Source organism: Bos mutus, chromosome 13 (assembly GCF_027580195.1).
Source record: "Bos mutus isolate GX-2022 chromosome 13, NWIPB_WYAK_1.1, whole genome shotgun sequence".
Classification (NCBI taxonomy): domain Eukaryota; kingdom Metazoa; phylum Chordata; class Mammalia; order Artiodactyla; family Bovidae; genus Bos; species Bos mutus.
Genome location: NC_091629.1, coordinates 38,106,062 through 38,116,654, shown reverse-complemented (window position 1 = coordinate 38,116,654; position 10,593 = coordinate 38,106,062). Strand labels below are relative to the sequence as shown.

Genomic DNA, 10,593 nt, shown 5'->3' with positions numbered 1-10,593 from the left:
TACTAGGCTCCTCCGTCCATGGGATTTTCCAGGCAAGAGTACTGGAGTGGGGTGCCATTGTCTTCTCCATGGCCAACCTAGACAGCATATTAAAAAGCAGAGACATTATTTTGCCAACAAAGGTCCATCTAGTCAAAGCTACGGTTTTTCCAGTAGTGATGTATGGATGTGAGAGCTGGAGTATAAAAAAAGGTGAGCACTGAAGAATTGATGCTTTTGAACTGTGATGTTGAATAAGACTGTTGAGAGTCCCTTGGACTGCAAGGAGATCCAACCAGTCCATCCTAAAGGAAATCAGTTCTGAATATTCATTGGAAGGACTGATGCTGAAGCTGAAACTCCAGTACTTTGGCCACCTGATATGAAGAACTGACTGATTTGAAAAGACCCTGATGCTGGGAAACATTGAAGGCAGGAGGAGAAGGGGACGACAGAGGATGAGATGGTTGGATGGCATCACTGGCTCAATGGACATGAGTTTGAGTGAACTCTGGGAGTTGGTGATGGACAGGGGGGCCTGTTGTGTTGCAGTCCATGGGGTCGCAAAGAGTTGGACATGACTGATTGACTGAACTGAACTGAATAAATGGTGATGTTGACATCTTTTCTTGTGATTTCTTTTAAAGGGTGTGAGTTATACTTACTTCTTGAAATTGGCTTCATTAATGGCTGCCTTGTTTTGAATTCTTTTCCAATGACCACCCCTAAGGCATTTCTCTATGCCTTAGGAGGGCAGGTGTTTTTACTTTGTGAAATGAAAATATCTCCTGCCATATTAATAAACAGGAAATGTCACAGCCATCAGTGATTTCTCACCTCCAAATGTCAATGAGGGCTCCCACATAAAACAAGATCCTCTATGACCCGCCTCCTAGAGTAACGGAAATAAAAACAAAAGTAAATAAATGGGACCTGATTAAACTTAAAAGCTTTTGCACAGCAAAGGAAACTATAAGCAAGGTGAAAAGACAACCCTTAGAATGGGAGAAAATAATAGCAAATGAAACAACTGACAAAGGATTAATTTCCAAAATATATGAGTAGCTTGTACAACTCAATATCAGAAAAACAAACAACCCAATCAAAAAATGGGAAAAAGACCTAAACAGACATTTCTCCAAGAAGGCTTACAGATGGCTAACAAACAAGTGAAAAGGTGCTTAACATTGCTCATTATTAGAGAAATGCAAATCAGAACTTCAATGAGCTGTCATATCACCCCAGTCAGAATAGGCATCATCAAAAAGCCTACAAACAATAACCGCTGGAGAGGGTGTGGAGAAAGGGAGCACTCTTGCACTGTTGGTGGGAATGTAAATTGGTACAGACACTATGGAATGTGGTATGGAGATTCCTTAAAAACTAAGAATAAAACCACCATATGACCTAACAATCCCACTCCTAGGCATATACCCTGAGGAAACCAAAATCGAAAAAAATGTATGTATCCCACTGTTCATTGCAGCACTATTTACAATAGCTAGAACATGAAAGCAACCTAGATGTACATTGACAGATGAATGGAAAAAGAAGTTGTGGTACATACACACAATGGAATATTACTCTGCCATAAAAAGGAATGCGTTTGAGTCAGTTCTAGTGAGGTGGATGAACCTAGACCCTGTTACACAGAGTGAAGTAAGTCTGAAAGAGAAAGATAAATATCATATTCTAACACATATATACAGAATCTAGAAAAATGGTACTGAAGAATTTATTTACAGGGCACTAATGGAGATACAAACATAGAGAATAGACTTATGGACATGGGGAGAGGGGAGGAGAGGGTGAGATGTATGCGAAGAGTAACTTGGAAACTTATATTACTATATGTAAAATAGATAGCCAACGGGAATTTGCTGTATGGCTCAGGAAACTCAAACAGGGGCTCTGTATCAACCTATAAGGGTAGGATGGGGAGGGAGATGGGAGGGAGGTTCAAAAGGGAGGGGATATATGTGTACCTATGGTTTACGTGGGGGGCTTCCATGGTGCTCAGAGGGTAAAGCGTCTGCCTGTAATGCGGGACATCTGGGTTTGATCCCTGGGTTGGGAAGATCCCTTGGAGAAGGAAAAAGCGACCCACTCTGGTACTCTTGCCTGGAAAATCCCATGGACGGAGAAGCCTGGTAGGCTACAGTCCATAGGGTCGCAAAGAGTCGGATATGACTGAGCGACTTCACTTTCACGGTTGATTCATGTTGAGGTTTGATATAAAACAAAATTCTGTAAAGCAGTTATCCTTCAATTAAAAAATAAAAAAAGAGGGCTCCCAAAACTGAGATCCAGCGGATGCTGCCACCACACACACCCCCACCCCCACGGATTGCTGAGGAGCCGGGAATGAAAGAAGCAAAGTGAAGGAAGAAACAGGATTGGCCCTAGATAGCTGAAGTGCCTAAGAAAGGAATGAATGCAGTGAGCCTAGAGGTTTGCATCTTCCCATACACAGAATCGGAGAAGGCAATGGCACCCCACTCCAGTACTCTTGCCTGGAAAATCCCATGGACAGAGGAGCCTGGTGGGTTGCAGTCCATGGGGTCGCTAAGAGTTAGATACGACTGAGCAACTTCACTTTCACTTTTCACTTTCATGCATTGGAGAAGGAAACATCAACCCACTCTAGTGTTCTTGCCTGGAGAATCCCAGGGACGGGGAAGCCTGGTGGGCTGCCGTCTATGGGGTTGCATAGAGTCGGACATGACTGAAGTGACTTAACAGCATACACAGAATGCTAAATTCCTTAACTTGATATCTGATCTTTGCTGTTCAGACTGCATGCTCCCTTTGTTGCAAACTTGTATATAGCCTGATTCCCCCTCCTGCCTCCTTGGAGCAGTTTTCTTAGAGCTACTGAGATGCTGTTTCCCAGGCTTGGAGTTGTAAATATTCCCACCAAGTAAAACAACTTTCTACTTTCAGGTGTGACTATATTTTTCAGTTGACAACTAACTTAAACAGACCTTGAATCCTTGTGAATGTGCCCAGCAGTGCAGCTCTTCATGGTGTTGTTACAGAAAATGGCCACAAGGCGGCAGCACTTCTTCATGCTGCACTTTTTTTTTAAACTGTAATTTCCTTGTTATTGTCTACTGGAATATAATTGATTTCTAATGTTGTGCTTGTTTCAGATGTACGGGAACTTGATTCAGTTATATAAATACATAGACGTTTATATATTCTCTTTTAGTTTCATTTTCACTTACAGATGATCGCAGTGTGTTCAATAAACTCTATGCTATTCGGTAAGTACTTTTTGATCATCTATTTGATATATATTAATGTGTATATGTTAATTCCCATACCTTAAATTATCCCACGTGTATCTGGAGGGCAGCAGACACTCCAGATTCACTGTGGGAGCACACTGCCTGCCACATGATCCCAGCTCCCTCAGCCCCAGGACACTCCAGCCTTGGGACCCCAGCTAATCAGGCTCCAGGGATGACACCAGCCCAGGTCACTATGTCCTCAGGGAAATAGAGTCAGCATTTCTTTTTTGCTTTTGCTGTTTTTATCTCATCATTTGAACTGGAGTATATAGGTGAATTACAGTCTTGTGGGTGGTTTTTTTCCCTTCTATCACAACTAGTTTCACTTCTATTAATACATATTGATTTTTTTCCATATAGGTTATTACAGAGTGTGGAGTAAGTGTCCTTGTGTTATACAGTGGGTCCTGATCATTTATTTTATAACTAATAGTGTGCATATATTAGTCTGAAGCAACTCATTTCTCCATGCCCCATATCTTTATATCTTGGTGATTAGAAGTTTCTTTTTAAGTTTGTGAGGCTCTGTCTCTGGCCAAGAAGTTCCATGGTATCCATCTTTAGTTAGCAGCAGCAGCAGAGGTGATATTATATGATACTGATACTTGTCTCTTTCTGTGTCCCTTACTTCACATGATCATCTCTACTTTCTTTCCTGTGCCAGCCTTGGCATTATTTCCTGCTTTCTTTGTGGTTGAGAAATACTGCATTATGTACATGTACCGCATAGTCTGTATCAATTTAACTGTGCTTCTACAATTAGCTTGATTCCCAGTCTTAGCTATTTTACCTTACAGGGTCAAAATCACAGGGTTACCCATCTGTTTTTTTAATAGTTTGGCTGTATTCTCAACCCCACCCCCTTTCAAACATGAGACACAAGCTGGCTCAGGCTCAGGGATGGGATAGCAGCCCAAATCAAGGAGGCTGCAGGGAATAAATTAGGCATTGATTTTTTTCTTTTTGGTTTCTTTAATCTCGTGCTGAAGCTATGTCAGAGTACAGTCAATTTAAAGTTTTGTGCTTTCTATTAGTGTACAGCTGCCTGATTCAGTTATGACATTATATATATACATACACACACACACACACACATATATATATATATATATGTATACAGTATATCTGTTCTTTTTTGAATTCTTTTGCCATAGAGATTATTGCAGAAGCTCAAGCAAAGTTCCAGTTGCTGAACATCAGGTCCTTCTTGAGCATCTATGACAGCTACAGTTTTCTGTGTATATATGGAAGGAAGGAAAGAGAGAATCCTTTTGGATTATCTATTACAGCTACAGATTTCTGTGTATATGTAAGTCCCTATCTCTGAATTCATCCCTGCTCTTTATTTTTTTTTTACGGGAACCCTCTGTGTTTGAATTCTCAGTCTCATTTTGGGTTGTAACTTAGTTCCTTTGTGTCTCTTTTAAAATTTTTCCTACAAAGGACATCAAAGGCTGTTGTCTTCCTTTCAGACATAAGTCTGGCTGATTTCACTTAGTGTACGATCCTTCAAGATTCCATCCTCCTAGCAAACAGTGGCATAATTCCATAATTTCAGTGGTGCTTTTTCAGGGCTGAGTAATGGCCCATTGTCCATATGTAACACACCTTCTTTAACCTTTAATCTGTCCGTGGACATTTTGCTGTTCTGCTTTGGCTGCTGCAAGTAGAGCTGCAGTGAATGTTGGGCTGCATGTGATTTTATTGAATGATGACTTTCTTTTTTTTTTTTTTTGATGACTTTCTTGGGATATTGCCCCAGGTGTGGGGATGTCCGATCCTAGTGAAGGAGGAAACAGACAGAACAGGCTCCTTCAAAGCAGGACTTCATCTTGGGCAGGACTGTGGACTTTGAGCTATATGCCCAGTATCTATGGAAACGACATACCAACTGGAAAACCAGACCCCCGGATGGAAGAGCCCCAGGATTTGTACGTAGACTCTCTGTCACCTAAAAGAATACCCTAATTATCTGTGTAACTGAATAGAATCATAAATTCTATTATGCTTATTGGGATATGACCATAGGCCTATTGATAATTGTCCACTGTTATAGGCTTAAGGCGTATGAATCATGGGTTAACTTTGATGGTATCTTTCTTTTCTTTTGTTCAGACTATTTTCAGAGAATCTGGGGAGGTGGGTTTGAGCACGTACACTTAGGGTATATAAGGTTTTCACAAAAACTGGTTGGGGTCCTTGGCTAAGAGGAGACTCTGCCTCGGGCCGCCCGTGTGATAACCTGCACTCTGCTGTCTGCACCGTCCTCTGAGTGAGTTTGTTTCCTGGAACGCGTGGCTACAGCACTAGGATTGGCGCTCTTAAGAAATTTTCTTTTTTCTTGACATTTGGAGGCTGTGCTTTCTAGTGGCTGTTGTCAATGTCTGTTTCGACTGAACATGTAGTGGGGTTACCTCACATGCCAGCTCCCTCCTGCCTTTATTGTTTGTAGACTCGTGAGGATGGCAGTCTGACCAGTGGGGTTTGATTTCACCATTGTTGTTTTGATTGGCGTTCCTGCAGCAGTTAGGGATGCTGTGCATCTATTCCTGTGGTGGGGGTTTGCTTTTTAAAAAATTTTTTCTTGTTTCCTTTAAAGGGTGTGAGGAAAATTTACTGGCTTCTTGAAACTCTGTCGTGTTTGGAATTTATTTCTGCAACCCCCCACCCTGAGAGTTTTCCTGAGGGCAGCTGTCATTAACAGAAACCCCAGGCCTGTGAATTAGAGGTGCTGGTCAGCCTCTTTGATCCAGTTGTAGTTACAGGAAGTGTTTACAGGCGACTGTATTTTTTAAAGCACATCTCTGGTTCCTGGGAAAGTCAGCATCCTGGGCTGTGGATTAGAGTGAATTGTACCTGAGCAAACACCTAAGGGCTTGTGTTCACTATTTTTCCCCTGTAAAGCATCTCACACACACACACATACACACACACACACACACACACCCAGACTAGTTCCTACTGGGTCCACAGAACCCTGCTGAGTGTGCTCAGGTGCCTAGGAGGCTGCACTCCAGAAAGAAGGCTTGAGCTGGAATGCCCAGCAGCAGGGCATGTGCAGGGTTCGTAATATTTGTTCCCAAGTCCCTGGAGGCCTGGATCCTGCTGGGGAATCTGGTCCGAGCCAGAACATAGGAGACAGTAGATGTTTAAAAAAGGTTCAGTGAAGGGCACCCTGTCAGGTTGCGTCAAACTCACCCCAGTCCAGCAGTGGGACGTAAGCCTGACGGGGGTCGGGGGGGAATAAAGAAGGCGCTGCTTCTTTTTCCTTCTCTCTAATATCATGCCGATGTTACGTTGCAGTATAGCTGATTTGAAATGTTCTGATTGTTGTCATATATAGCCGCCTAATTCAGGTATAACATATCTATGAGATATGTCTACTCTTTTTGGGTTTTTTTTTTTTGCCACAGAAGGTCAAACAGTGGTGAGCATCAGGTCCTGGTGGATTATGTATGTCAGATACAGTTTTCTGTGTATACAAAGAGGGAAGGTAGGAGATAATTCCTGTGGCTTCTCTCCTAGAGATACAGATTTCCATGTATAGGTTAGAGGTACAGATTCCCATGTATATTGGGAAAGGAGGAAGAAAGGGAGAAAGGAAGAGAATAATCCTTGGGGATTATCGATTACACACACAGGAATATTATCTACAGCCCTTGAGGAACATAGTCCTTGACTTTGTTTAATTGCTAAGTTATTGTTTTGTCTTCTTTGACAGTTTTCCTTTCTTTCTGCATGTTCTCACTTCTCTTGTTAAATGTACTCTTTGGAACTCAGATACAGACGGCAGGCATACAGAGGACATGCTATGTTTTCCCTTAAAATTTGAATATTTTTTGGATTAATGAATTAATCAATGCGTTGTAGGATCTTCTCCTCTTGTTTTATTCCCACTTCTTCCCAGGAAGGTCAACAGAGATTAAAGGACATGGTAGGGACTTCCCTGGTGGTCCAGTGGCTAATAGTCTGCACTTACAATGCAGGAGACCCAGGTTCATTCCCTGATCAGAGAACTAGATCCCACATGCCACACCTAGACTATCCCTCATGCTAGACTGGTGCCAGCCAAATATTATGATAAATTACAAGTATAAAAAACAAAAAATTTTAATTAAAAATAAAATATTTGGTAAAACCCACATGTAGCCATTCTTGCAAGTCCTTATTCAGAGAACACACGGCCATGCTACGTGTCTGCAGACAGGATCCCGTGACAGTTAAAGAGATGTCACCAGACAGGCCATGCCTCTGATACCAGAACTACGAGAGGCAGTGTTCTTGGTAAAAGGCAGGATTTGTGATTGCTGAGTTCATTCACTTGATCTTTCCTTGAATGTATGTCTGTGCTTGAAACAGAGCAGGACCCTGTCGTCCTAGACCCCCCTCCCCAAGCATGTCCTCCGCCTGCCTTTTGTCTGTGGAAAGTTTCCGTCAAAAAGTAAGTTTAATCAGAGAAATGAGAAATGCTGAAACAAAGGAAAACAGTCAAAGAAAACTAAACAATAATAATACCGTCATTAGGCATCGTCAAGGACCTTTAGTTCTTTCTCTAGGTCTGTAGATAGTATTCTGAGCCACATTCTGAGAGCTTTTATAGATACCAAAACATTAGGTGGAGAAGTTAACTACATGATGACCAGACTGCACCCAGGACGTGAGCTGCCACAATTCAGAGAACTGGCCACAAAGAAATGGGAACAAGCTGACCTGGAACTGAAGATTGACCGTACTTACAGCAAGATGACGCTGGTCAGACCCTGATGACCAATTTCAAGATGACTGTCAGAGCTGACTGTGCTGTTTCTGCATGTAGCCCGACTCCCCCATTCCCAACCCCCACCCACCCTGTGTCTATAAAAGCTCTCACCCCCGTATGTCATGGGTGGGAATGGCCTTTGGATAGATGCCCACCGCTCCACTCCTCGCAGTTGCCAGCACCTAAAATAAAGCACACTTTCCTTTCTGCCAACCTGGCCTGTTTATTGGCTTTAGAGCAGCGAGCAGCTGGACCTCATGTACTCTTTCAGTAATATTAATAAATAAATAGGTATTGATTTATTTTATTGTTAACTGTCAGTGGGCTTACACATTCTGATAAGCTTTATGCAAGCAGAAAAATTTCTTGTTACTAATATGAACAGTATTGCTTCCATTAGTTAATAAATTCAGTTCAGTTCAGTCAATCAGTCGTGTCCAACTCTTTGCGACCCCATGGACTGCAACACACAAGGCCTCCCTGTCCATCACCAACTCCTGGAGTTTACTTAAACTCATGTCCATTGAGTCAGTGATGCCATCTAACCATCTCATCTTCTGTTATCCTCTTCTCCTCCCACCTTCAATCTTTCCCAGCATCAGGGTCTCTTCAAATGAGTCAGTTCTTCTCATCAGGTGGCCAAAGTATTGGAGTTTCAGCTTCAGCATCAGTCCTTCCAATGAATATTCAGGACTGATTTCCTTTAGGATTGACTGGTTGGATCTTCTTGCAGTCCATAGGACTCTCAAGAGTCTTCTCCAACACCATGGTTCAAAAGCATCAATTCTTCAGTGCTCAGCTTTCTCGATGGTCCAACTCTCAACATCCATACATGACTACTGGAAAAACCATAGCTTTGACTAGACAGACCTTTGTTGGCAAAGTAATGTCTCTGCTTTTTAATATGCTGTCTAGGTTGGTTATAGCTTTTCTTCCAAGGAGCGTCTTTTAATTTCATGACTGCAGTCACCATCTGAAGAGATTTTGGAGCCCCCCAAAATAAAATCTGCCACTGTTTGCATTGTTTCCCCATTTATCTGCCATGAAGTGATGGAACTGGATGCCATGATCTTAGTTTTTTCAATGTTGAGTTTCAATCCAGCCTTTTCACTTTCTTCTTTCCCTTTTATCAAGAGGCTCCTTAGATCCTCTTTGCTTTCTGCTATAAGGGTGGTGTCATCTGCATATCTGAAGTTATTGATATTTCTCACAGCAATCTTGATTTCTGCTTGTTTCCTCCACCCTGGCATGTAAGTTCAATAAGCAGTGTGACAATATATGGCCTTGACTACTTCTTTCCCAATTTGGAACACTGAGGTGCATGTCTTTTTGAATTAAGTTTTCCTCCAGATATATGCCCAGGAGTGGGATTCTGAATCATATGGCAACTCTGTACTTAGTTTTTAAAGAAACCTCCATACTGTTCTCCACAGTGGCTGTACCTACTGACATCCCCATCGACAGTGTAGGATGGTCCCCCTTTCTCCAGTCTCTCCAGCATTTATTGTTTGTAGACTTTTTGATGGTGGCTCTTCTGATTCGTGTGAAATAATACCTCAATGTAGTATTTCTGCATCTCTAACAATTATTGGTGTGGGGCATCCTTTCATGTGCTTTTTGGTCATCTGTAGGTATTCTTTAGAGAAAAGTCTATTTAGATCTTACACTCATTTTTTGATTGGGTTGTTTGTATTTTGATATTGAGCTCCTTGAGCTGTTTGAATGTTTTGGATATTAATCCCTTGTCAGATGTATCATTTCCCAATATTGTCCCTATTCTGTGGGTTTTCTTCTGTCTTGTTTATGAATACCTGTGCTGTGCAGAAACTTCTAAGTTTAATTAGATCCCATTTGCTTATTTTTGTTTTTATTACATTACTCTTAAGAGCTGGGTCAAAAAGATACTGCTGTGATTTATGTCAGAGAGTATTCTGCCTACGTTAAGAGTGTTGTAGGGTCTGTCCATATATTTAGGTCTTTAATCCACTTGGAGTTTATTGTTTGTATGGTGTTAGGGAGCGTTCTAATTTCATTATTATGCATGGAGCTGTCCAGTTTTATCAGCACCCCTTAGATCAGATCAGTCACTCAGTCATGTCTGACTCTTTGCGACCCCATGAATCGCAGCACGCCAGGCCTCCCTGTCCATCACCAACTCCCGGAGTTCACCCAGACTCACGTCCATCGAGTCAGTGATGCCATCCAGTCATCTAATCCTCTGTCGTCCCCTTCTCTTGCCCCTAATCCCTCCCAGCATCAGAGTGTTTTCCAATGAGTCAACTCTTTGCATGAGGTGGCCAAAGTACTGGAGTTTCAGCTTTAGCATCATTCCTTCCAAAGAAATCCCAGGGCTGATCTCCTTCAGAATGGACTGGTTGGATCTCCTTGCAGTCCAAGGGACTCTCAAGAGTCTTCTCCAACACCACAGTGCAAAAGCATCAATTCTTCGGCACTCAGCCTTCTTCACAGTCCAACTCTCACATCCATACATGACCACAGGAAAAACCATAGCCTTGACTAGATGAACCTTTGTTGGCAAAGTAATGTCTCTGCTTTTGAATA

General features: G+C 42.1%; 1 long non-coding RNA gene across 2 annotated transcripts in view; it reads left to right on the top strand.

Annotated features, from left to right (window-relative positions):
- Positions 1-1,956: 1,956 nt before the first annotated feature.
- Positions 1,957-10,593, top strand: part of LOC138990423 (uncharacterized) — a 23,666-nt gene continuing 15,029 nt past the window's right edge. Inside the window, exons 1-3 of one of the 2 annotated variants that reach the window (XR_011466527.1) lie at positions 1,957-3,245; positions 4,427-4,581; positions 5,035-5,203. This is a non-coding gene — a long non-coding RNA (uncharacterized lncRNA). Of the gene's footprint in view, positions 4,582-5,034; positions 5,204-10,593 lie in introns of both variants that reach the window. The other variant, XR_011466526.1, reaches the window with a different exon arrangement.